Source organism: Mobula hypostoma, chromosome 2 (genome assembly GCF_963921235.1).
Source record: "Mobula hypostoma chromosome 2, sMobHyp1.1, whole genome shotgun sequence".
NCBI lineage: Eukaryota > Metazoa > Chordata > Chondrichthyes > Myliobatiformes > Myliobatidae > Mobula > Mobula hypostoma.
The window spans coordinates 148652236-148678981 of NC_086098.1; positions in this window are offsets into that span (position 1 = coordinate 148652236).

Below are 26746 nucleotides of genomic sequence, written 5' to 3' on the forward strand. Positions count from 1 at the left end.
CGATACGATATGCATCCTTGGATGTTAAACTCCCAACTATGATTTTCGTTTAGCCATGATTCAGAGATGCACACAACATCACGCCTTCCAATCTCTAACTGCACCACACGATCATCTGCCTTATTCAGTATACTCTATGCATTCAAATATAACACCTTCAGTCTTGTTTTTGTCATCCTTTTTGATTTTGGCCCCCTGTTACCTTTAACTCATCGCATTGATTGCAATATTGTGCTATCATCTGACTTTCCTTACTCACAGTCTCACTACACACTGCATCTAGTTCTATACCAACTGCCCCATCCTCCACCCTATTACTACAGTTCCCATCACCCGGCCAAATTAGTTTAACCCCTCCACAATAGCTCTAGCCCGCAAGGATATTGGTCCCCCTCAGGTTCAGGTGCAACCTACCCTTTTAGTACAGGTCATACTTTCCCCAGAAGAGAGTCCATAAATCTGAAACGCTGCCCCTGCCACACATTCATCTATTAGACCATCCTCAGTGGCACATAGCATTGGCAGCAATCCAGAGATTACTACCCTGGAGGACCTGCTTTTCAGATTTCTGCCCAACTCCCTATGTTTTTTCTTCAGGACTGTCTCTGCTTTCCTACCTATGTCACTGGTAACTATATGTACTATGGCTTCTGGCTGACCACCGTGCCGCGGAACTGATCCGAAAAATCCTTTATCCTAGCACCTGCGAAGTAATGTACCATCGGCAAGTTTGTATTGCGTCCACGGAATTTGGTTTCTACTCCCCTAACTATGGAATCCTATGGTACCACAGTCCTCATCCGTCCCTTCCCTTCTGAGCTACAGAGCCAGACTCAGTGCCTGCGACCTGAATTCTGTGGCTCCCCCTCGTAAGTGCACCCCACACCCCTCCCATCAACAGTATCCAAAGCAGTATACGTATTATTGAGGGGATTGGCTACAGTTTCACTCTGCACGGCTGTATGCTCCCTTGTCCCTCTCCTGACAGTCACTCAGGTACCTGCCTCCTGCAGCTTAGGGATGACTACCTCTTTGTCACTCCTATCCATCACCTCTTCATTCTCATGTGTGAGCCAAAGGTCAGTCAGCTGCAGCTCCAGTTTCTTAACATAGTCACTAAGGAGCTGCCACTCACTGCACTTCATGCAGATGTAGTTATCAGGGAGCAAGGAGGTCTTCCAAATTTCCCACATCTCACACAGGAATATACCAGTAATCCTCGACCCTTTCTCAGTGGATTAGCTATATAGTAACAAAAAAAATGTCACTAGAAAGTTTGTCACTTATTTCCTTCGAACCACAGTAGTGTAGCGGTTTTCACAATGCTTTACAGTACCTGTGACCTGAGTTCAAATCCTGCTGCTGTCTGTAAGGAGTTTGTATGTCATCCCTGTGACTGTGTGGGTTTTCTTCTGGGTACTCCAGTCTCCTCCCAGAGTCCAAGGACCTGCCAGTTAGTAGGTTAATTGGTCATTATAAATTGTCCCCTGATTAGCGTAGGGTTACATCAGGGTTGCTGGGGCGACACACTCAAAAGGCCCATTCAACATTGTATCTCAATAAATAAATTAAACCTAAATTTTAAAACCTCTGCCTGTGCCAAAGCCTGCTGAGCCAAAGCCAGACCACTCCAACAAAAGCCGCTCCACCTAAATTGGTGAGTTGCTAGGCAGTGCAGCTCTTAGGGCCAGAATGGCTTGTTTGGCACTGTATCTATAAATTTTAAAAAATGTTAATGCAATCATTTCTTTTAATTTAAAAAAGCAGGCATTTTTAATGCTTTCAATATGAATGGAATCAAGTAAAGAGCCACGGCAGGAATTTAGTTTAATGTTCATCCAAAGTTTCATTACTTTCCTTCTTTTCTTTCTTCCACCAGTAACTTAATGTCTAATATATTCACAAGAATGGAGAAGCGGTGAGATCTCCAACATTACCAGCAGTTGGTAGAAAATGGCAGGTAATTCAACTCAAGTTCAAGTTTATTGTCATTCAGCCAAATGTCTGCAGCCAAATGACATAACGTACCTCCGGACCAAGGTACATAACACAGTGTATATAACTCATACACAACACATAAAGTAATATTACCACAAATAGAAATACAAATAATAAAATATATTTCAGAAGATTGGAGTTTAGCATAAGGTGTATTTAGGACACAAGTTAAAATGTAAACAGTGTAATACTACTGACACTTCATGCCTGATGAGACCTGGGTAGTTGCAGGGAGTTTAGTCATCTCACAGCCCGGTCACAAATATAACTGCAGAGATATTAGCAATGCAGCTCATCAAGCTGCATACACTCTTCTGCTTGCAGCTTATTTCACTGACGTTAATTTTCAACAATTTTGGTGAAGCATTTAATGTAACAAGACACGCAAAGAACTTCAAAGAAGGTGAAAATAATCAGGCATTAAGTGCAACATAATTGCAGAAGGAGGAATGAAAGGGAATTGAATCTTTGTGATTCTGATTTAAATCGAACAGGGACGGATTGGCAGGATCTGTAACGGAGGAATGATTTCCTATTTACATAAAAGAATACCATGAGAAGTCCTAGGAGCAGAACTAGACCATTCGGCCCATCGAATCTACTCCACCATTTCATCATGGCTGATTTATTATCCCTCTCAACTCCACTCTCCTGCCTTCTTCCCGTAACTTTTGATGCCCTGATCATTCAAGAACCTGTCAACCTCCACCTTAAATATATCCAGTGACTTGGTCTTCACAGTCATTTGTGGCAAAGAATTCCACAGATTCACCACCCCTTGGTGAACAAAATTCTTCCTCATCTCTGTTCTAAAGGGATGTCCTTCTATTCTGAAGCTGTGTTCTCTGATCCAAGACTCTCACACTATAGAAAACATCCTCTCTACATTCACTTTAACTGGGCCTTTCAATATTTGATCGGTTTCAGTGAGAATCCCCTCACCTCATTCTTCTAAACTCCAGCGAGTACAGGCCCAGAGCCATAACATATTGCTCCTCATATGTTACCCCTTTCATTCCTGGGATCATTCTCGTAAACCTGCTCTGGACTCTAAGAAAATACAAGAAAATATATGCTGGACTAGGTCACCATGCCCCTCAAACCAGCTCCACTATTCAAAGTAATTGTGGCTGAACTATCCTGATCTACCCCAATCTATCCTGATCTGGCCTGGTCTATCCTGGTCCATACTGATCTATCCTGACCTTTTCTGGTCCATCCTGATCTATCCAAATCTATCCCAGTCTATCGTGGTTAACCTTGAATTATCCTGATTTATCCTGATATATGTTGGTCCATTCTGATCTGTCCTGATCTATACTGGTCCATTCTGGTCTATCCTGGCCTATCCTGGTCTATCCTGATATATCCTGGTCTACTTTGGTCTACCCTGATCTATTCTGGTCTCATATGCTCTTCTGTACCATTTCACCTTAACACTTAGTTCCCCAATCTTCCAGATTGTGAGCACCATCGATCAGTTCAATTTCTGCCACTGCCTGTAAGGAGTTAGTACTTCCTTTCCATAACTACATGGGGTTTCTCCCCCATTCCGAAGGCAGAATAGGCAAGCTGTAGGCATGCTATGCTAGCGCCAGAAGTGTAGCAACACTTGCGGGCTGCCCCCAGCACAGACTCAGATTGTGTTGGTCGTTACCGCAAATGACAAATGAAGCTAATCTTTACATCTTTAAAAATCTTGGGTATATCTTGCAATCTGGACCGCACCATCCATCAGGGGCGGGAATTGAAAAGATTCACCGTACTCGACAGAAGAAATTTCCATGCACCTCTTTAAATGACTGGCCTCTTCTTTTGTTCATGGCTCTTCCACTGGGAAAAGTGTCTCACCATCTACTCTGTCAGGTCCCCTAGGAACTTATAAGATTGAATACAGTGACACCTCATTCTTCTGAACACATTGAGAGCCAAACTGCCTCACTTCCCGCAATAAGTACAACCATCTCTCTCAGGAATTATCCTAGTGATTTACATTGGATCTGCCTCTCATGTCATTATACCCAATTTCAAGTTCAAGTTTAATTGTCATTCAAACACACACATGAATACACCCAAATGGAAACAGCATTCCTCCGGGGACCAAAACTATGCACTATTCCAGGTGAGAGCTCAGCAGTTCCCTGTACATCTGGAATAGATTCTCCTTAAACTACAACCCTTCACAATAAATATCAACGAGCCATTTGCCTTTCTAAATACCTGTTGCATCAGCCTGTTAGCATTTTGCACCTCATGCACGAGAACACTTCGATCCCTCTGAACACCGCTCACTCATAGTCTCCCGCCATTTAAGAAGTACAAAGCAAATTTATTATTAAAGTACGTATACAACAGTGGATTTCTGTTAATTGGGACACATCGGGACCAGTACATGTTGGCCCAATTAAGCTGCTCCCCCCAATGAGTTAAAATTTCATGGAATTAGTTAAAAAGTTATAAAAAAAACATGCTACCATTTAACTGAGTAACAAATTATGTACTTAAATAAAATATAGAACAAATTAGAACACTACAAATACTATTACAGTACTGTAAAACTGTGTATTAGTTCTTAATAGCTATCGACAGAGGAATTCATTCAGTGTTCGCTGGCCAGTTCTTTTGATTGACTATAAATAAACAAGATCAGTGCAGACACCTAGTGTAGATAATAGACTGCCTTCATGCCTTCCTGCATGAAGTTGTGTCATAATCCAACAAAAATCAGTGGTATTAAACAGATGGCTTTTAATTTGGTTGTGGCATCTTGGCAAGGGTCTGTCGGCCCAAATGGATAGGAACACAAGCACAGGAAACTGACGCTATTTAAAAAACATTTGCTCTAAGCGTGGTGCAGTGTCTAACAGCCACACAAGTGCATGCGACTGATGCTAGGTAGAAACTGTTTGACAACAGTCTCCTGTCCCAATTACTGGCATAGTGTCCCAAATAAATGAAGGGAGTCCCAGCTATTTCCTTGATTAACTTTGTTCTTTAAGAGTTGTCTCAACTAAGCGGCTGCCTCAATTAACCAATGGCCCAATTAATCGGAATCTACTGTCCTACCCAGAGATTCATTTTCTTGTGGCATTCACAATAAATACAAAGAAGCACTAAAGAATCAATGAAAACCCGTATGTATAGTACGGAGAACCAACCAATATGCAACAAGCAACAAATTGTGCAAATACAAAAATGAAAAAAATAAGAATAATACTATGGAGGGAGTGCGGAGGAGATCTACAAGGACGTTGCCTGGATTGGAGAGCGTGCCTTATGAGAATAGGTTGAGTGAACTTGGCCTTTTCTCCTTGGAGTGATGGAGAATGAGAGGTGACCTGATAGAGGTGTATAAGATGATGAGAGGCATTGATCATGTGGATAGCCAGAGGCTTTGGCTCAGGGCTGATATGGCTAACACAAGGGGGCAGAGTTTTAAGGTGCTTGGGAGCAGGTACAAAGGGGGATATCAGAGATAAGTTTTTCACAGAGAATGGTGGGTGTGTGGAATGCACTGCCAGCAATGGTGGTGGAGGTGGATATAATAGAATCTTTTAAGAGACTCTTAGATGAGTACATAGAGCTTAGAAAAATAGAGGGCTGTGCAGAAGGGAAATTTTAGGCAGTTTTTGGAGTAGGTTACATGGTTGGCACAACATTGTGGACTGAGGGGCCTGTAAGGTGCTGTAGATTTCTATGTTCTATGTTCTAATAATAAATAAAAGAGTAATAAATACTGAGAACATTAGTTGTATGGTTCCTGAAAGTGAGTCCATAGGTGGTGAAATCAGTTCAGTGTTGGGGTGAGTGAATTTGAGTCAAGTTATCCCTTTTGCTTCAAGATAGTTGAGGGTATTAACTGTTCCTGAATCTGGACCCGAAGTTCCTGAAGCACCTTCTTCTTGATAGCAGCAGTGAGAAGAGAGCAAGGCCTGGATGGTGGGAATCCTAGACAATGATCAGTGATGCTAGCATTTTGAGCTTCATACACGAGAACGTCTCGATCCCTCTGAACTTCACACACTGATAGTCTCTCTCCAGTTAATGATAATCTATCAGGAGATTCCTCTCACTGAAGTATATTGCCCCACACTAAAAGCATATTAAACTCAATTATCCATAAATTTGCCAGTGGTACAACTGTTGTCGGTAGAATTTTGGATGGTGATAAGGAAGCGTACAGGAGAGATCAGGATCAGCTGGTTGAGTGGTGTTGCAGCAACAGTCTTGCTTTGAACTTCAATAAGATTAAAGAATCGATTGTGGAATCCAGGGAGAATAAGTCGAGGAAACACACCAGTCCTCATTGAGGGATCACTAGTGGAAAGGGATGAGCAGCTTTAAGCTTCAAGTGACAACATCTCTGAAGACCTGTCTTGGGCCCCACATTTACTAATTAAGAAGGCACATCAGCAGCTCTACTTCATTTGAAGTTTGAAGAGAATTGGTATGTCACCGAAGACTCTACATCTCTACAGATGTACTGTGGAGAGCATTCTGACTGGCTGCATCACCACCTGGTTTGGAGGCACCGCTGCACAGGATTAGAAAAAGCTGCAGTGAACTATAAGCTCAGCCAGCCCCATCATGGGTACTAGCCTGCTGACCATTGAGGACACTTTCAATAGGCAGTGCCTCAAGAAGGCGGTATCCATCATGAAAGAACCTCATCATCTTGGACATGCCCTCTTCTCATTACCACCAATCAGGAGGAGGTACAGGAGCCTGAAGACCTCCAGTCAATGTTTTAGGACCAGCTTCTTTCCCTCCACCATCCGATTTCAAATACAAAAGCATACTGAGAACATGCGTTGGGAAGAGTCCTTGAAAGTGAGTCTGTAGATTATAGAATGAGCTCAGTGTTGAGGTGAGTGAAGTCACCCAAACCGGTTTAGGAAACTGATTGTTATAGGGTAATGATAACTGTTCCTGAATCTGGTGGTGTGTGACCCAAGTCTTCTGTATCTCCCGCTTGATGGTAGTAGCGAGAAGAGAGCATGGCCTGGAATGTGCCTCAACCCCTCTCAGGCACTCAATTCAGCAGGCTTTATCTGCTGGTATATCCCTTCACTCTTCACAGTGCTTTTAAATCCCTGTGACCCAACTGTGGTCCATGTCTGTCGCTTGTCCTTAGAAGTACGGTTAAAAACTTTGCTTTTGACTGAACCTTTTCTCTTCAACTCCTACTGATATAAACGTCTTGGCACGGGATCTATTTTATTTTCACACGTCTGTAAGGGCAAGTTGCAACCTTTTTCCTGGTATTCATTAAATTCCTGACAACTGTGGAATCTAAATATTATCAGGAAAAGTAAATGCAAAATTAAAAGAAGAATGAATAAATACATTAGTTGAAAACAATCTACACTCAGTGGCCACATTATTAGGTATCTCCTACACTTTACAAAGTGGCCACTAGGTATACATTTGTGATCTTTTGCTACTGAGCCCATCCACTTCAGGGTTCATCAGGTTGTGCATTCTGAGATACTCCTCTTCACACTGCTGTTGTAACATGTGGTTATTTGAGTTACTGTCATCTTCCTGTCAGCTTGAACTACTTCTGGCCATTCTCCTCTGACCTCTCTCATTAACATAACATTTGCACTCACTGAACTGTAGCTGACAGGATGTTTTTCTTTTGTTTATTGCACCATTCTCTGTAAACTCTAGGGACTGTTATGCATGAAGACCCCAGGAGATCTGAGGGTTTCCAAAGTACCCAAACCACTCTGTCTGGCACCAGCAATCATTCCATGCGGTCAACGTCCCTTAGATCACATTTCTTCCCCTATTCTGATGTTTAGTCTGAAAAATAACTGAGCCCCTTGACCATGTCTGCATGCTTTTATGCATTGAGTTACTGCCACATGATTGGGTGATTAAATATTTGCATTAACGAACCAGTGTATGGGTGTGCCTAATAAAGTGGCCACTAGGTGTGTACTTAACCATTTTCAGAGAAGTGCATTAAATGTATTGAATGAATGTAATTTGTTGTTTCTGGAGTGGACAAACAGATCGCTGAAGCAATGATACCACCCTCTCCCAATCCCCATCCCTCCCGCAATATCAGTACTTCTTAACATTTTATTCTGCTGTTGTTTTAGCAGATTGAATTCTGACAGATTGCTGCATTACACAATGTTCTGTATGATTTTTATGAAATATTTTACAGTCAGATTATTTTCACACTAGATTTTATTGATATGTTTTTTGTTGGTTTCATGAATATGCCTAACTAGCTAAAACTATTTTCCCTTCCCACATAATCTACTTATCCTCACCACAAAGTAATGTTGGTTTAGTTCAAACCAATTTAGCTACAGTCGTTTCATGAGATAATAATTCAATTGATCCCGTGGAATTCATTTCAAACTCTTTCAGAAGTTTCAAGCCATCATTTTATTAAATCATACTCCATACAAGCTGCCAAGTCACTCAGTTAAGGATTAGACAACTCACTGAAATGATATTGAGCACACAGATGTGGAGCAGAATGGGCATATTTGTTACATTCTATGTAAACAGAACAGTTGTAAAATTATTTTTGACTTAATTTCATAATGGTTCTTTAATGTTGTCATAGCTGGGGGTGGTAGTCAAGATAAGCTCCCACTACCTATTAAATGTTCCCAATGGTATATATCTCAAATAAATTCTGACAGCCAAGTCGAGCTCCTGCCCTTCACGTGTGGCTTCGGTTCCAAGCCTGATGGAACCGTTGTCACCGACAGGACAAGGGGCAAAGGTGGGTTACTGGTGCCTCAAAACCAGTCATTTCAACAGGTGGGGCTCATCAGCCATGGTTGTAACTCATCTCGGAGAAGGAAAACTCTGATCTCAAACCTCTGCTGCCTTGTAACTATACCCACTCATGGGGAAGGCTTGTGGAGTAAAAAGATCTGGATCCCTAAGGCCGTCCTATATTGAATTTAACATTGCAGGGTAAATCCAGTGACACAGCTGATGCCAAACCATATCCGTATCTGCCTTTCCTTCAGACACTCAAAAAGCTTCTCCTTTAGATTTTCTTAAAAACTCCTTCCCCACACTTTTTTCATGTAATTAAAGTGAATTATGTACTTCATTTAACTTTACTTAATTTATTGATACGTTGGGTTCTATATCAATAAATATCAATAACATTTCATAATATATTATAAACATAATATGTTTTTTTTCTTTTTCCCCTCCTCCTCCCCACTCTAGCCTCTTCCTTCTCTTTATCACCTGCCTATCACCTCCCCCTGGAGCCCCTCCTTCTTCCCTTTCTCCCATGGTCTACTCTCCTCTCCGATCAGATTTCTTCTCCTCCAGCCCTTTACCTTTCCTATCCGCCTGGCTTCACCTATCACCTTCCCTTCCAGTCATAAAGAAGGGTCTAGCTCCGAAACATTGACTGTTTATTCAGTTCCATAAATGCTGCCTGACCTGCTGAGTTCCTCCGGCATTTTGTGTGCGGGTGTTGCTCTGGACTTCCAGCATCTGCAGAATCTCTTGTGTTTATATTTAACATCTCAATAAACTCTAGTATGGAAATACTCGGATTGCAAAATACTTAATGTTTAACGGCTCTGGGCAAGTACTGGGTGGAGCTTAGAAGAATGAAGTGGGATCTCATTGAAACGTATTGAATATTGAATGGCCTAGATAGAGTGGACATGAAGAGGTTGTTTCCTATTGTGGGTGAGTCTAGGACCAGAACATAAGCCTCATGATAGAAGGACATTCCCTTAGAACAGAGATGAGGAGGAATTTCTTTAGCCCAAATTCACTGCCACAGGCAGCAGTGCAGGTCTAGTCATTAAGTTTATTTAAAGCAAAGGCTAATAGATTTTTGATTAGTAAGGACATCAAAGGTTATAGGGGAAGAAGTGGAGAACAGGGCTGAGTGGGATAATGAATCAGTCATGATGGAATGGCAGATTAGATTTGATGGGCTGAATGGCCTAATTCTGCTCCTATTCTTATGGTCTGATGATCATGCAGTGCTCCCTGTGGCAGGAGATCTGCAATATTCTCATTGGCTTTACCTTCAGTATAAAAATAGAAAATAACTGACTTGCCTGCTGAGGAATAACTTTGCGCTTTTTTCCCCACATAAATTGGCTTAAGGTGTTCCCTTGATAATCTCAGGCAGCACACAAATTAGACCTTATGTTAAACACAACCTACTGTTCAGCCTGTTGCTGCAGTCTGAGCAGATTCAAGACTAAAAATAGTTTGTAACCTTGAAAAGGTGATTATACTTTTAAAATAAAATTACCTGTAGATTAGCTAGATCAAAGAAATCATTATTCAGTAAAATGTCATCCGTATTGTTTCACTACCCTTCAATAGATACTAAGCACAGGAGATTTGGCGAATGCTACAAATCCAGAGCACGTGCATAAAATGTTGGAGGAACTCAGCAGGTCAGGCAGCATCTATGGAGGGAAATAAGCAGTCGCCAGTCCTGGCTGAGACCCTTCACTGGATTCACCAGGTAGTTTGTGTTACAGATGTACCATGGCGTGTATTGTAACTGGTTACATCACTGCCTGGTATGGAGCGGCCATTGCACAGGATCACATAAAGCTGTAGAGAGTTGTAAACTCAACTAACTCCATCGTGGGCTCTAGCCTCCCCAGCACTGAGGACATCTTCAGAAGGGGATACCTCAAAAAGGGGACATTCATCATTAAGGACCCTCATCACCTCTTCTTATTAAGGAGGAGGTTCAGGAGCCTGAAGAGATACTTCTTCCCCTCCGCTATCAACTTTCTGAGCAATCTATGAACCCATGAACATTACCTCACTATTTTTGTTTACTCTTTTCCAGAGATGCTGCCTGACCTGCTGAGTTCCTCCAGCATTTTGTGTGTGTTGCTCACTAATTTTGTTCTCTTCTGCACTACTTAACATATCAGACAGTATAATATAGCATTAATATAATGTATACATTACATTCTATTAATTATATTTATTTATTTATTATACATATTTTTATTGTAGGTGATAGGCTTTTTTCAGTATTGTAATGTACTGCTGCTACAAAGCAGCTAATTTCACAATATACTGTTTGTCAGTGATAATAAGCGAGACTCTGATTTCTCTGAGTCATCACATTGAAACTGGTCTTTGCAGCCCAACATGTCCACACTCCCTGTTGCACCTATCTGTACTAATCCCAGCTGCCTGCATTAGTTCCAGGCTGTCTATTCCATGGTGATTCGAGTACTTCTCTAACTGCTTCTTCTTAAGTATCTCACTAGTAAACTTGGAGTAGAAATCAAGTACTGTATAGAATTCTAATTCACCATAGGATCATCAGATATAGGTGCAGATTTAGGTCATTCAGTTCATCGAGTCTGCTCTGCCATTCGATCATGGCTCATTCATTTTCCCTCTCAAGCCCTCCTGCCTTCTCTCCATAACCTTTGACATATTCACTTCATTGGTTCTTAATTAGTAAGACTGTCAAATATTACGGGGAGAAGGCAGGAGAATGGGGTTGAGTGGGAAAATTAATCAGCCATGATGAAAAGGCAGACCAGACTCGACAAACTGAATGCCTAATTCTGTTCCTATGACGTATGGTCTTATGATAACAGAGGTCCCATGGAGAGAATTTTGTGCAACTATTCATAATTTTTATGTCACAAATTGCTCATCAATGATCTATTAAATGTGGATTTAGGCTTGGACGAGTACCTAGGAAATGCGTTTCCACTTTGTCCCTTGGATGTACGTATGGCTCAGTGTATGAGACAAAGCTCGATGTGATCGTGTCTCTAAATAATTCAAGTAAACCACACAAGTCACGTGGATGCAAGCAATACAGACCTCTCTTCTTGCTCAGTTTATACGAATTCATAGTTTACAGGAGCTCATTTAAAAGGGTAGAAATTCGTGGAGAGCTTCAAAGTGTGGAAGCTGAGAGAATTTCTTTGGCTGGAGAGTCTAGAATGAATAATAAAAAAATAGAATTAATGATAATAATGCTACCCAGGACAGAAGGAGGAAGAGGAATAACAGACATAAAAATTCTACATAACAGTCAGATGAAACTTCTAAGAATAGATTTTCATCAACAGAAACAGGATTCAGCGCTCCATGCAAGCACAGGAAATTCTGGTAAGAAGTACACACCACTAAACTTAAATAAAAGCACAACCCAGAAACATGAAGAAATTATCACTACAGAAGAAAAAGTTAACCAGTGGAAGTACATGACCCACCATGGAAACATCCCCACAATCTGAGCAAACTAGTTGTTGACATGGAGGTGTCAAGCACCTGGCTCAGAGTTGGAGTCAGCTTCCCAGAAACAGAGGGGTTCCTTGTGGCAATACAGGACCATTTGGTTAACACAAAACTTTATTAAAATACATAATGAAAGACCAACAAATTCAAGATGATAAATGCAAAAAATGCCAAGAGAAACCAGAAACAATCCAACGCATTACAGATCCTGCCGCAGTTTAACTCAATTTGATCACTTACGCATTCAAAACTCGCAAACACCATTCACCAAAATTTTCCTTTAAAATGCAAACTCATCAAAGGCACCATACTTTACTATAAATACAAGCCTGATCCAGCTTTAGAGTCAGAGTCCTACAACTTATATTATAGCCGATCTTTATTACAGATACAACAATCAATTGTAACTATCCGGATATAATAACGCAGCATAAACAAGCAATGACAACTTACTTAACAGATATAGCCATTCCAAACACACATAACTTACAGAAATATGCTGAATTAAAAGAAGAAGTTGAAAGACTATGGAACATGAACAAGGTGTACATTGTTCCAATAGTAATATCTACATCTGGTATCATCCTGAAGTCCCTATACAATAGCATTGAATAATAGTTATGTAAATCTCCAGAAAGCCACAATACTAAACACCACTAGAATAGTCCGAAAGTTCCTAGCAATTGAGAAATGAGTGTGCTTCGCTATGCCTGAACCTCAGGTTTTACCAGCTTGAGTTGAGAAAAAATAAATGATAATAATGATATATCATTGGCACCAGCCTAGCCACCATCAAGGACATATATCCCAAAAGGGCCCGAGAAAGGGCCAGTAACATCATGAAGGATCCCACCCACCCTGTTCACGGACTGTTTGTCCCACTCCCATCAGGGAGGAGGCTACGGAACAACCACATCAGGATCATCAGATTTTAAAACAGTTACCTTCCCCAAACAGTAAGGCCGATCAACACATTTCACCCCTCCACACCCCCAACCGCCACTACTTTATCATTTCCTTTCAGAGTCACCTTATGTACAGACACTTCCGTGCCGAGCATCCCTTTAGGGGCATACAATCAATCTGTGTATATAAGCTACCTTATATATTTATATTCATTGTGTTTTTTAAATTATTGCATTCTTTATCTTATTGCGGATATCTTTTGTGTGGATCAGATCCAGAGTAGCAATTATTTTGTTGTCCATTACACTTGCATATAGGAATGACATTAAACAATCGAATAATAATAATAATTCCTTATTTAAAGAGCACTCTTTATACAAACGATGTAGTTCAAAGTGCTTTATAATGGGATAAAGTGCAAACATAAAAATTAAATATAGAAATGTCAGTTAAAATCATGGTTCAATAAATAGATTTTGAGCCAGAGCTTAAAAGCATCAAGTCAGTCAGCATCCCCTATAGTACTAAGGTGAAGAAGTTTTGGGTGACATATTGCTTAATTTGCCCTGGGATAAGGAGAAATTTCTTTGATTAGAAAGCACTGGAGACTTAGAACCCCCTAACCTGAAGCTTTGTGAGTGCTCAGCCAAAAGTCACTGCTAAAAGAGCCGTTAGCTGTTGCGCAGCTGTATGTGAGCACCACAATAAGTATGAATATTTAATTGAAGTTGGGGCAAATTCAGAAGAACTCACAGGAAATATTTCCCAACATTTACAGTGTGCAAAAGAAACCAATAATTTGTTACTCTTATTTGGGGTGGCACGTAGTGTTTAGCGTAATCGCTTGACAGCGCCAGTGAGCACCAACCAGGATTCGATTCTTGCTGGTAACTGTAAAGAGTCTGCATGTTGTCCCTGAGACCATGAGGGTTTCCCCTGGGTGCTCTGCTTCCCTCCTATATTCCAAGGGTTAGCTGGAAGCGTGGAGACACTTGCAGACTGTCCCCAGCACTATCCTCGCTGTCTTGATTTGAAGCAAACGATGCATTTCACTGTATGTTTCAGAGACATGTGACAAATAAAGCTAATCTTATCTCATTTTCATTTAGAAGATCACGGTCAGATATTATTTTTGGGCATGGCTCCAAAACATCACCATGATTTTCAAAGGATTAAAATGTGCGCCCAGTAAATACATTTCTACATGACTAATGGAAATATCTTTAAAAGCAAAGGGAGCAGAAATTAGCTCTCCTCAATAGACATTAACAAACAGATGCTAAGTCGATGTGACACATCTGCTACTGAAAAGCTAGGGAAAACAGGTCAAGGTTATTAGGAGCAGAGTACAGCACCGGCTGATTCCCTTAGGCTACTCTGTAACCGTGGACACAGCCCTTTCACTTCAATAATATTTCTCTAGTAATATTGTTAGCTTGACTGTTGTGATGTTGCTGCATTTTGGATGAAATTTATCTGTACATATTCTGTTATTTAATGTATGAGGAGCATTTGATAGTTCTGGGTCTGTGCTTGCTGGAGTAAGGAAGAATGGGGGCGGGGGATGGTAGGTGGATTTCATTGAACCCAATTGAACTTTCAAAGGCCTGGATGGAGTGAGACGTGGAGAGGATGTTTCCTAAAGTGGGTGAGTCTAGGTCCAGAGGGCACTGCCTCAGAATAGAACAGAAATGAGGAGGAATTTCTTTAGCTAGTGAATCAGTGGAATTCATTGCAACAGACAGCTGTAGAGGCTAAGTTATTGAGTATACTTAAAGCAGGGGTTGATAGGATCTTAATCAGTCGGCGCATCAAAGGTCACAGGGAGAAGGCAGGAGAATGGGTTTGAGAGGGATGAAAATCAGCCATGATGGAATGGCGAAGTAGACATCATGGGCCAGAAGGTCTAATTCTGCTCCTTTCACCTATGGGCTTAGGTTCTTGTTTACGCAGGCATTTATTTATTTATAGTTGTTTTCAGGACAGCCTATTAAAGTGAATGCATCTGTCACTCAGCAGAGGTTCCAAACAAGAGTGATTCATTAAAGCCTATGATTAATCCAGAATTTTGGATTTCAAATTGTAATTCTGTATGGTTGAAGTTGCAACACGATTCATTTAAGCAATGTTAGGATCTGGTCAGATTCTCATGTGGCGTTGAATCTCAAGACATAGTGATGAAAAAAGTCTTGCAGATGTTGGATTCAAATAAAAAATTCAATCTACATGATAAAAAGTAGCTTGCACCTCACTATAAATTTGATATTTTAATCACAGATCAAAGTCCAAAGTAACTTTGTTATCAAAGAACATATATGTCATCATATACAGCCTTGAGTTTAATTTTCTTGCAGGCATTCGCAGTAAATACAAAGAAACACAATAAAATCAATGAAAAGCCACACACAGCAAGAAGGACAAACAACCCATGTGCAAAAGACAATGCATTGTGCAAATACAAAAGTATTACTAATAAATAAAAAGCTGTAAGTACTGAGAACATGGGATGAAGAGTCATTGAAAGTGAATCCATAGGTTATTAGAACATTTCAGTGATAGGACAAGCGAATCTGAGTGAAGTAATCCACTTTGGTTCAGGTGCCTGATGGTTGAAGGGTAATTACTCTTCCCAAGCCTGGTGGTGTGGGTCCTGAGGCTCCTGTACCTCCTTTCTGTGGCAGGATAAAGTAAATACTGTTCTTATTTCTTTGTCATTTCAAGTTCACGGTACTGAATATCAAAAATAAATAGAAGAAAATGGTTATGCTTCAATTGTAGTAAGCTCACTGAAGTGGATAGTAATAAATTATGCAAATGAACATTCTGGAAATGAAGATTAAGAGCACATGATATTTAGGATCAAAGATCAATTTTACTTGACATATACATTTACATGTATTAGGAATTTACATTAGTGTGTTGATGTGACATGCAAAGCAACATTCAAAAATCACAAAGAATAAAGAAATATAAAAGTAAAGTTGGGGTTAAATTACAGGTATGGAATAAAATATGCATAAATACATAAATACCAGCATATATTTACAAAGTAAACAGCATTATAAAATGTAGCTTCAAGCGTTTACAATGAAGTGCAGCGATGGGGGTGGGGTGGCCAACTAAAATGGATGAAGAGATTCACTACACGGGAAGAAACTTTTAAAATGGTAAGAAACTTTTCTTTTAGTAGCGCTACAACACTTTTGAGAAGAAGCTTTTGGAAAAGGCAGATTTCTGGGTGGGTCATTTTTGCAATGAGTTTTCCTGCTCACCCCTATGTCCTGGACACACTCAAGTCCTGCACTGATGGTAGACTGCGGCCAAAGACCTTTCCTACTGACCTGTCAGTTCTCTGTAGTTTTTGTGTACTGTGAGAGGATAATGGACCAAGCCAGGCAGTAATGGCTGATGTGACGATGCTCTCTTTGATGGCAGTGCAGAATTGCATCAGCTAATGAAAGTGCTCTTAAGGATAGTCAAGACCCAAGAATGGCAGGTTGTTCTCTTTCCTGTTCTGCAGAATGGCCCTGAGAGCCCAGAAAAAAGTTTCTGCCCGAGATGGAGCCGCTTCAGACAGGCTGCTCGTGTCAATTGAAAGAACAGTCCTGGGATGGCTGGCTGTGGGGTCTATGGTTAATCGTGTTGCCTACCCATCTGTAGTGGGAAGTAATTTGATCTCGTCAAGAGGAAGACACATCAATGCCCAGAACATTCCACCCCATCGTCGAAGACGTCTTCAAGAATGCAGCATCCATCGCTAAGGACCCTCACCATCCGGGACATGTCCTCTTCTCATTACTGCCATAGGACAGGAGATACACTTAGTGTTTCAGGAACAACTTCTTCCCATCCACCATAAACTCCTTACAGACAATGGTGGAATTCAACACTTGTCACTGTTGCTGTAATAGCATCACAATAACTGCTACACTACCATACCACCTCTTCCTTGCAAGTGAGCATTCTTTCACCTTCCTGAATTCATCCATTGGGGAGCACTCCATAGAGGCAGTAAGACAAACAATGGAGAATAAGTGTGGGATGGTAGCATAGTCATTAGCATAACATTTTATAGCGTTGGCGATCTGCTATTGGCGTTCAATTCATGCTGCAGTCTATAAGGAGTTTGTACGCTCTACCTATGACCCTGTGTGTTTCTTCTGGATACTCCAGATTCTTCCCTCTTACTGGTTAGGGTTAGGAAGTCATTGGCATGCTATATTGGTGTTGGAAGCAGGCTGCCCAGCATATCCTTGGACTGTGTTGGCTGATGATGCAAATGATGCATTTCACTGTATATTTCTGTTTCAATGTGACATATACATCTAATTTTTAAATAAACTATCTTTAAACATGGGCCATCAGTTGATAGTCACATGGTTTTGTACTTTATGGGATTTGTCAATATGGTTTGGAATGTCATCTTGGATTCATGAGTTGTGACCAGGCAGGCACTGACTTGATTAGCAGTGGTATGGAGAGTTTTGCTGGCGTTTTCATTTACTCAAAGAGAGTCGCAGAGTCATAGAGCCCCACAGCACAGAAGCAAGTGCTTTCGCCCTTCTAGTTCATAGTTAAGTCCATCATCCCTACTGGGGCACAGTTTGCCAGAGCCCTCTGTCCTGGGTCATTGTTTAACGTTGTCCCCAGGTACAGCTCATCTTTGAAGATCCTTCCTCTCCCAGGCATGAGGTCTTTGGAGCTTCTGTTGGAACTTCAGTAGCTCTCAGCTTTTATGGGGTGGGGTTGCTAGCCCAGTGCCCAACCCTCCCCCTTTCACAGCCGGACTTGGTGATGCTCATCTAGCTCATACCAAACTGTTGTTCTGCTGAGTTCCATTGACCCACACCTGGACCATAGCCCTCCATATCCCTGCCATCCATGTACTTATTCAAACTTCTCTTAAATGTTGCAATCAAACCCATTTTTGCTGGCAGTTTGTTCTGCAATCTTACCACCCTCTGAGTGAAGAAGCTCCCTCTCAGGTTCCCCTTAAATATTTCACCTTTCATCCTTAACCCAGTTCTAGTCTCACCCAGCCTCCGTGACGAAAGGTGACATGCATTTATCCTATCTACATCTCTCAGAATTTGGTATACCTCTCTCCCCGCTCATTTTCCTACATTCCAGGGAATAAAGTCCGAATCTATTCAATCTTTCCCTATAACCCAGGTCCTCAAGTCCGAGGAATATCCTTGTAAATCTTCTCTGTACTCTTTCAATCTTATTGGCATCTTTCCTGTTGGTAGATGGCCAAAACTACAAACATGTACTCGTGGTTCAGGAAGTTACTGGAGGAGAAACATTTAATTCCATCCCTGATTATCTTCAGAGATGCTACAGTACTGCCTTCCAAATTCACTCATGGTCTAAGGTAACATTACTCACAATGTGGATACAGGCAGCAAACTCTGACTTTGTCACATGGGGTGGATATGTTAACACTGGGGGAAATACAGATGGAGTTATACTCTTGTGATAACTGCCCATCTGGTTGATAGGATCTGAGAAAACTGCAGAAATTTGCAAGATCAACCAGCTCTATCATGAGCACTAACCTCTCCAGCAAGCTTCAAAAGGGATTGCCTCAAAAACATGGCATCGATCATTAAGGACCCTCGTCTCCCAGGGCATGCCCTCTTCTCGTTGCTACCATCAAGGAACAGCTTCTTCCCCTCCACCATCAGATTTCTCAATTAACAATGAACCCATGAACACTACATTCCTTTGTTTTCTTCTTTGCTCTGATTTTGCACAAAAAATTAATATTTCATATCTATTTCGTACTGTAGTTTATAATTTTTATTATGTACGCAATGTACTGCTGAAGCAAAATAACAAATTTCACAACATATGGCAGTGATATCTGAGAGGAGACTCCTTCGACCCAGTGAAAATTCTTTCCTCCTTGATTGAAGAATCTCTGCCATGTTTTGGACACAGAGACTGGAGTAGTGATGTCTCCCACAGCTTTCTGTAATAATCCCGAGGCAAAGAAGTAGAGTAGCACTGTAAGCTTAACCACCAAGTGCAGAAAAACCCTCTGTTTGACACCTGCGTCACACACACAAAACGCTGGCAGAACTCAGCAGGTCAAGCAGCATCTATGGAAATGAATTAATAGTCAATGTTTCAGGCCAAGGCCCTTCATCAGGTCTGACAGGGAAGGGGGAAGAAGCCAGAATAAGAAGGTGAGGGAGGGGAAGCAGGACAAGCTCGAAGGTGACACGTGAAGCTAGGCGGATGGGGGGGTGGGGGGGATGAAGTAAGAAGCTGGAAGGTGATAGGTGGAAAAGGAAAAGGGCTGGACAAGAAGGGATCTGATAGGAGAGGAGAGTGGACCACAGGAGAAAGGAAAGGAGGAGATGAACCAGAAGGATGTGGCAGGCAGTCGAGGTGAAGAGATAAAAGGCCAGAGTGAGGGAACGAAGAAAAAAAGAGGTGGGTGTAAATTTTTTAAAATGTAATGTGCGGACGGCAGATGTCAAATCTCAGCGAGCAACTCTTGTAGAAGTCTTTCGGCATGTTGCTCCAGAGATATGTCCACACTATCAACGGGCTCTGGAAATTCCAACAGGTTAAGATTTAAGATTAGTTAATGTCATTTCCAGTAAACAAGTGTAAGGTAGAATGAAATAATTGTTACTTTGGATCCGATGCTGCATTAAAAAAAACACAATATTAAAAACCCCAATAAATATAAAAATATATATTCGTAGCTTATATACATTCATAGATTGATGCACAAAGTGATGCTAGACACAGGAGTGTCTGTACATAAGGTGACTCTGACAGGAAATGATAAAGTATGGTGGTTGGGGATATGGAGGGATGGGTTATTGGGTGGAGGTGTTGATCAGCCTTATTGCTTGGGAAAGGTAACTGTTTTTTGTCTGGAGGTCCTTGGTGTGGATGCTACGTTGCCTCCTCCCTGATGGGAGTGGGACAAACATTCCATGAGCAGGGTGGGTAGGATCCTTCATGATATTGTGGGCCCTTTACCAGCGCCTTCCTGTGGATACGTCCTTGACGGCAGGTAGGCTGGTGCCAGTGATGTGTTGGTCAGTATTGACAACACGTTGCAGAACCTTCCTCTCCACCGCAATGCAGTTTCTGTCCCATGCAGTGATGCTGCTCGTCAGGGTGCTCTCTACTGCACATCTGCATAATGATGTGAGTGTGCCTGAGAAAGAAGAGGCAGTGGTGAGCTCTCCTGACTGTGTAGGAATTCTTCCCAAAGTTTATTCCACTTTCTTTTTCTACCAATCACGTCCTTGTTTGTCAGCCTTCCCCTTCTCCCGGTGACGATCGAGCCGCCTTCCTTTTGAACAGTAGTACGCACCTTCATTGTTTGCACAAGGGACCTCCTCACCAACACCTGTACGACTGTAACAACACGTTTCTACTTCTAAATTTCTGTTGCCAAATAATTATCTGCATTTCCCGAAGATCTTTTGAAGTTGCGTGTAGAATCTTGAAAAATACTGTCATGAATTTTAAACTGAAAATCTCAATTTTGAGTCATTTTGTACATTGCTTACAGCAATCCATCAAAACGTACCTGCGATGAACTTTCACACTGCCACTTTACGCTGCCTTGGCATGTGTGTTTCCAGAACTCTTATCTGCATCCTTGCTACCTCAACACATGAACATTCACTCCCAGAATCTGACCTTCTAGCGTTCACTCCTTCACTCCTTCACTCCCCCCCCCCCACCTTCTTGTTCTAGCTTTTCCTCCTTCCTTTCAAACTCTGATGAAGGGTCTCGGCACAAAATGTCAGCTATTTATTCATTCCCATAGATGCTGCCTGGCCTGCTGAGTTCCTTAATATTTTGTATACAGTATGTTGCTGTGGTGTTTCAGATATATAAATCTTTGAAGGAAAGCCAAAATCAGATGAGACCTAAACGCAAAGCCAAAATCTGTTGAGATCGAGAAGTCTCGCCAGACTGAGAATGCTGGAAGTACCAGGTACAGGCATGTTTGAGGCTGAGTAGGCTAAGAACATCTTAGCACAAGTCCCTGTTGCTCATCTTTAATCATTTTTCAAGGGCAGGACCAATGCAGCTTTTGACAAACCCCTCTCAACGATTTCTGGGACCTGATAATTTGCATGCCAACTAACCGCACAGAGTACAAAGCAAATGTATTTGGCACTGTGGAAATCTATCTTTCATGCTTCAGAAATGAAGGCCTTGTTGTTGAGGTAGCTACTTGCAAAGGGCGTTGTTGTTTTACCACATCAAAAGCTCTATTGACAAAAGAAAGATTATCTTTCACGCCCTGCCATTTGGATTAGATAGGATTTGAAGTGACATGGTGATTCATACAATTTGTGGAAGATGAGGATGCTTGACTTTCAAAGTATAATTAAAATGATTCAAGTAGAAATGAAGAAATTCTTCTTGTGTCTTATTATTTTTCATCACATTTAATTGTAAGTAATCAATTAATCTATCACCTATTTCGAAAATATTGATAAAATACACCAACAAAATCAAAGCAATTTACCAATACGCCTGATTTTGAAGCTGGTTGTAGTAAGGATGAGGTGGAGATTTGTTGATTAATTAATTATATTTGGAGATATAGCACGGGATCTGTCCTTCTGGCCGTTCAAGCCGTGCTGCCCTGACACCGCCGATTTAACCCTAATCTAATCACAGGACAATTTACAATGACCAATTAATCCACCTGGTACATCTTTGGACTGTGGGAGGAAAACGAAGCACCCAGAGAAAACAAATGCATTCCATGGGGAGGACTTACAGAGAATCCTTACAGAAGACGTCGGGATTGAACTCTGAACTCCAACGCCCAAGTGGTGATAGTATCATGCAAACTGCTACCTGTTTGTGGAGATGAGGGGGACTGGAACTGAATCCAATCAGCTTATTTCATCTGTATTTGCATCATGTTGTTCTCACTGCACATGCTAAGGCTATGAAGCAATTTTCCGTGAATGTGTTAGCACAGCAGAACAGTTTCTTTTCTATTAATAATGCATGTCAAACCAGCTCTGATCATTCTGTGTATTTTTATTGCTGGAAGTCAGTTGATACTGATAATTGCTTTCGAGATGTATGTGCTTGTAGGCCTGTGTCACATTGCCAGATCTATATTGACATGACCTCTTAAGCTTATACGGAGAGCTCTGTTCACTGACACCAGGATACTCACTTCTTTCCATGAAAATTAACATTTTATTTCAGCTTCCAAGTATCTGCAATATTTCGCTTTTGAAAATTTAAATATGGCCTTAGGGCTTGGGTGCTCCATTTTGAGTGGTTTCAGTTAAACAACAGCAGCCAAGTAGCATAAATTGTGCAAGACAATTTTAATTAAAAGATCCCACACTCCTTGCCAAAATTCAAGTCATCTTTAAATCACTGCCTTCCAGTTTACCGACACGTACAGTAGCTTGCACAATGATGCAGTACAAGAACTGCCTCAAACCAACACAGAAATATATATAATACATGGGAAAAAGCCAGCAACTTCATGGAGGATCTCACCCGCCCTGCTCATGGACTGTTTGCCCTACTCCCAGCGAGGAAGAGGCCTTGCAGTGTCCACCCCAGGACCACTGGACACAAAAACACAAAAACTGTGTGCAAAAGAAGGAAAACTCTGCAAGTACAAAAAAAAACAACAGTAAATAGTCATAGTCATAGTCATTGTCATACTTTATTGATCCCGGGGGAAACTGTTTTTCATTACAGTTGCACCATAAAGAATAAATAGTAATAAAACCATAAATAGTTAGATAGTAATATGTAAATTATGCTAGGAAATAAGTCCAGGACCAGCCTATTGGCTCAGGGTGTCTGACCCTCCAAGGGAGGAGTTGTAAAGTTTGATGGCCACAGGCAGGAATGACTTCCTATGACGCTCTGTGTTGCATCTCAGTGGAATGAGTCTCTGGCTGAATGTACTCCTGTGCCCACCCAGTACATTATGTAGTGGATGGGAGACATGGCATGCAACTTGGACAGCATCCTCTTTTCAGACACCACCGTCAGAGAGTCCAGTTCCATCCCCACAACATCACTGGCCTTACAAATGAGTTTGTTGATTCTGTTGGTGTCTGCTACCCTCAGCCTGCTGCCCCAGCACACAACAGCAAACATGATCGCACTGGACACCACAGACCCATAGAACATCCTCAGCATTGTCCGGCAGATGTTAAAGGACCTCAGTTTCCTCAGGAAATAGAGATGGCTCTGACCCTTCTTGTAGACAGCCTCAGTGTTCTTTGACCAGTCCAGTTTATTGTCAATTCGTACCCCCAGGTATTTGTAATCCTCCACCATGTCCACACTGATCCCCTGGATGGAAACAGGGGTTGCCGGTGCCTTAGCCCTCCTCAGGTCTACCACCAGCTCCTTAGTCTTTTTCACATTAAGCTGCAGATAATTCTGCTCACACCATGTGACAAAGTTTCCTACTGTAGCCCTGTACTCAGCCTCATCTCCCTTGCTGATGCATCCAACTATGGCAGAGTCATCAGAAAACTTCTGAAGATGACAAGACTGTGCAGTAGTTGAAGTCCGAGGTGTAAATGGTGAAGAGAAAGGGAGACAAGACAGTCCCCTGTGGAGCCCCAGTGCTGCTGATCACTCTGTCGGACACACAGTGTTCCAAGCACACGTACTGTGGTCTGCCAGTCAGGTAATCAAGAATCCATGACACCAGGGGAGCATCCACCTGCATCGCTGTCAGCTTCTCCCCCAGCAGAGCAGGGCGGACGGTGTTGAACGCACTGGAGAAGTCAAAAAATATGACTCTCACAGTGCTCGCTGGCTTGTCCAGGTGGGTGTAGACACAGTTCAGCAGGTAGACGATGGCATCCTCAACCCATAGTCGAGGCTGGTAGGCGAACTGGAGGGGATCTAAGTGTGGCCTGACCATAGGCCGGAGCAGCTCCAGAACAAGTCTCTCCAGGGTCTTCATGATGTGGGAGGTCAATGCCACCGGTCTGTAGTCATTGAGGCCGCTGGGGCGCGGCGTCTTCGGCACAGGGATGAGGCAGGACGTCTTCCACAATATAGGAACCCTCCGGGGCCTCAGGCTCAGGTTGAAGACATGGTGAAGTACTCCACATAGCTGAGGGGCACAGGCTTTGAGCACCCTGGTACTGACACTATCCAGTCCTGCAGCCTTGCTTGGGTTGAGACGTTTCAGCTGTCTTCTCACCTGTTCAGCTGTGAAGCCCACGGTGGTGGTTTCCTGTGGGGAAGAGGTATAGTCATGAGAGCAGGGTGGGGGACTGTGAGGAGGGGTAGGAGGGGAGAGTGAAATATGTGTTGGTTGGGGGCCGACAACAGATGACTCATGTGGGGGATGGGCAGGGGTCACAACGTCAAATCTGTTAAAGAACAGGTTAAGTTCATTGGCCCTGTCCACACTGCCTTCAGCTCCTCTGTTGCTAGTTTGCCGAAACCCAGTGATGGTCCTCATCCCACTCTAGACCTCTCTCATGTTGTTCTGCTGGAGTTTCCACTTAAGCTTCCACCTGTACCTGTGTTTAGCCTCCCTGATCCTGGCTTTCAGGTCACTCTGTATTGCCCTCAGCTCCTCCCTGTTTCCATCTCTAAACGCCCTCTTTTTAGTGTTCAGGATGTCCTTAATGTTCTTTGTTACCCATGGCTTGTTATTTGAATAACAAAGGACAGTTCTTGTCTGAACATTGCAGTACACACAGAAGTTGATGTAATCCGTGATGCACTCTGTGAGCCCATCAATATCCTCTCCATGTGGCTCACAGAGTGCCTGCCAGTCTGTCACCTCAAAACAACCCTGGAGCGCCTCATAAGCCTCCTCCGACCATTTCCTCACTGTCCTCGGGGTTGCAGGTTTACTCTTCACCAGAGGCACGTAGCAGGGTTTTAGATGCACCAGGTTGTGATCTGACCTTCCCAGTGGGGGGAGGGGAGAGGAGCTGTATGCATCCTTAACATTAGCGTACATCAAATCCAGAGTCCTCTACCCTCTGGTTGCACAGCTCACATACTGCGTGAGGTTGGGCAGTGTTCTAGCCATGGTAACCTGGTTGAAGTCACCCGACATGGTAATGAGGGCACTCGGGTGCTGGGTTTGTAATCTGGCTATGACGGTGTAACTGATGTTACATGCCGATGTCGGGTTGGCAGAGGGAGGGTTGTACACAACAACCACAATTGCATGCGAGATTTCCCTTGGCAAATAATATGGCCGGAGTCCAACAGCAAAAAGTTCAATATCCCGGCTACAAACATGTTCCTTGATCGTAATATGACCAGGATTGCACCATCTGTTGTTTACCAGCACCGCAAGCTCACCTCCTTTACGTTTACCGCTCTCAGTGCAATTCCGGTCAGCACGAACGGTCTGGAAGCCCTCTGTGGAAACGCTTTGATCGGGTATGTCCTCATGCAGCCAACTTTCAGTAAAACACATGACACTGCTCTTCCGAAATGTTCTCTGACTCCTGACAAGCCCCGTCAACTCGTCCATTTTATTACCCAGCAATCTCACGTTGCCCATGATGAGAGAGGGGAGACACGGCTCATAACTTCTCTTCAACATAAGCCTCTGTTGTCTCGACCCGGTCCTCTTGCCTCGTCTTTTTGATCCCCCTCTGCAGCCCCTGTGTGTTTTCCTCCAGATTTCAGCCGGAGTGTCCGCTGCTCTGTTCGCTAAACCGGCCGGCATAAGCGCAATCAGCTGGTCTCTGGAATAAACAATGCGACCATCCTGCTGCCCCGCTAATGAGACGTGTCCGAATGTAACTATTTCCAGCATTAAAAAAAAACAAATAAAACTCACTCTACCAGCATGTCAGAGAGGGTGCAGCTTCAGCGTGTTACCGTGAGAAAAAAATACAACAAATAACCCAAGTTAAAAAGTTTAAAAAGTAAGAAACGGAGCAACTGTAACCGGCTGCATGCACGACCAGCGCATGCGCGCAATATAGGTATAAATAAGGTACAAATAGGTATAAATAATATTGAAAACTTGAGCAGTAGAGACCTTGAAGGCATTTGTCCCATGCTGGAAGTCCAAAGTAATATGCACAAAGTTCTGGAGGAACATCAGTACTGATGAAGGGTCTCAGTCCAAAATGTCAACTCTGTTTCCTTCCATAGACACAGTCTGACCTGCTGACTTTCTGCCCAACTGCTGCCATTCGGATTAGTTAGGATTTGATGTGACACTGTGATTCATGTGCTTAGTGGAAGATAAGGATGCTTGACTTTCAAAGTATAATTAAAATGCTTTAAACCAAAATGAAGAAATTCTACTTGTGGTCTCTTTATCTTTCATCACCACATTTAATCCTAAGCAATTGATTAATCTATCACCCATTTCAAAAATGTTGACAAAGTCCAACAACAAAATCAAAGAAATTTATCAATATGTGTGATTTTGAAACTGGTTGTGGCAGAGGTTTATTACTTAATTAATTTATTTAGAGATAGCGTGGAATAGGCCTTTCCAGCCCTTCAAAGTATGCTGCCCCAACAATTCCTGACAACCCCGATTTAACGCTAATCTAATCACGGGACAATATCTAGTAACATGAGGAAACAAATTGAAGCAGCAGAGATG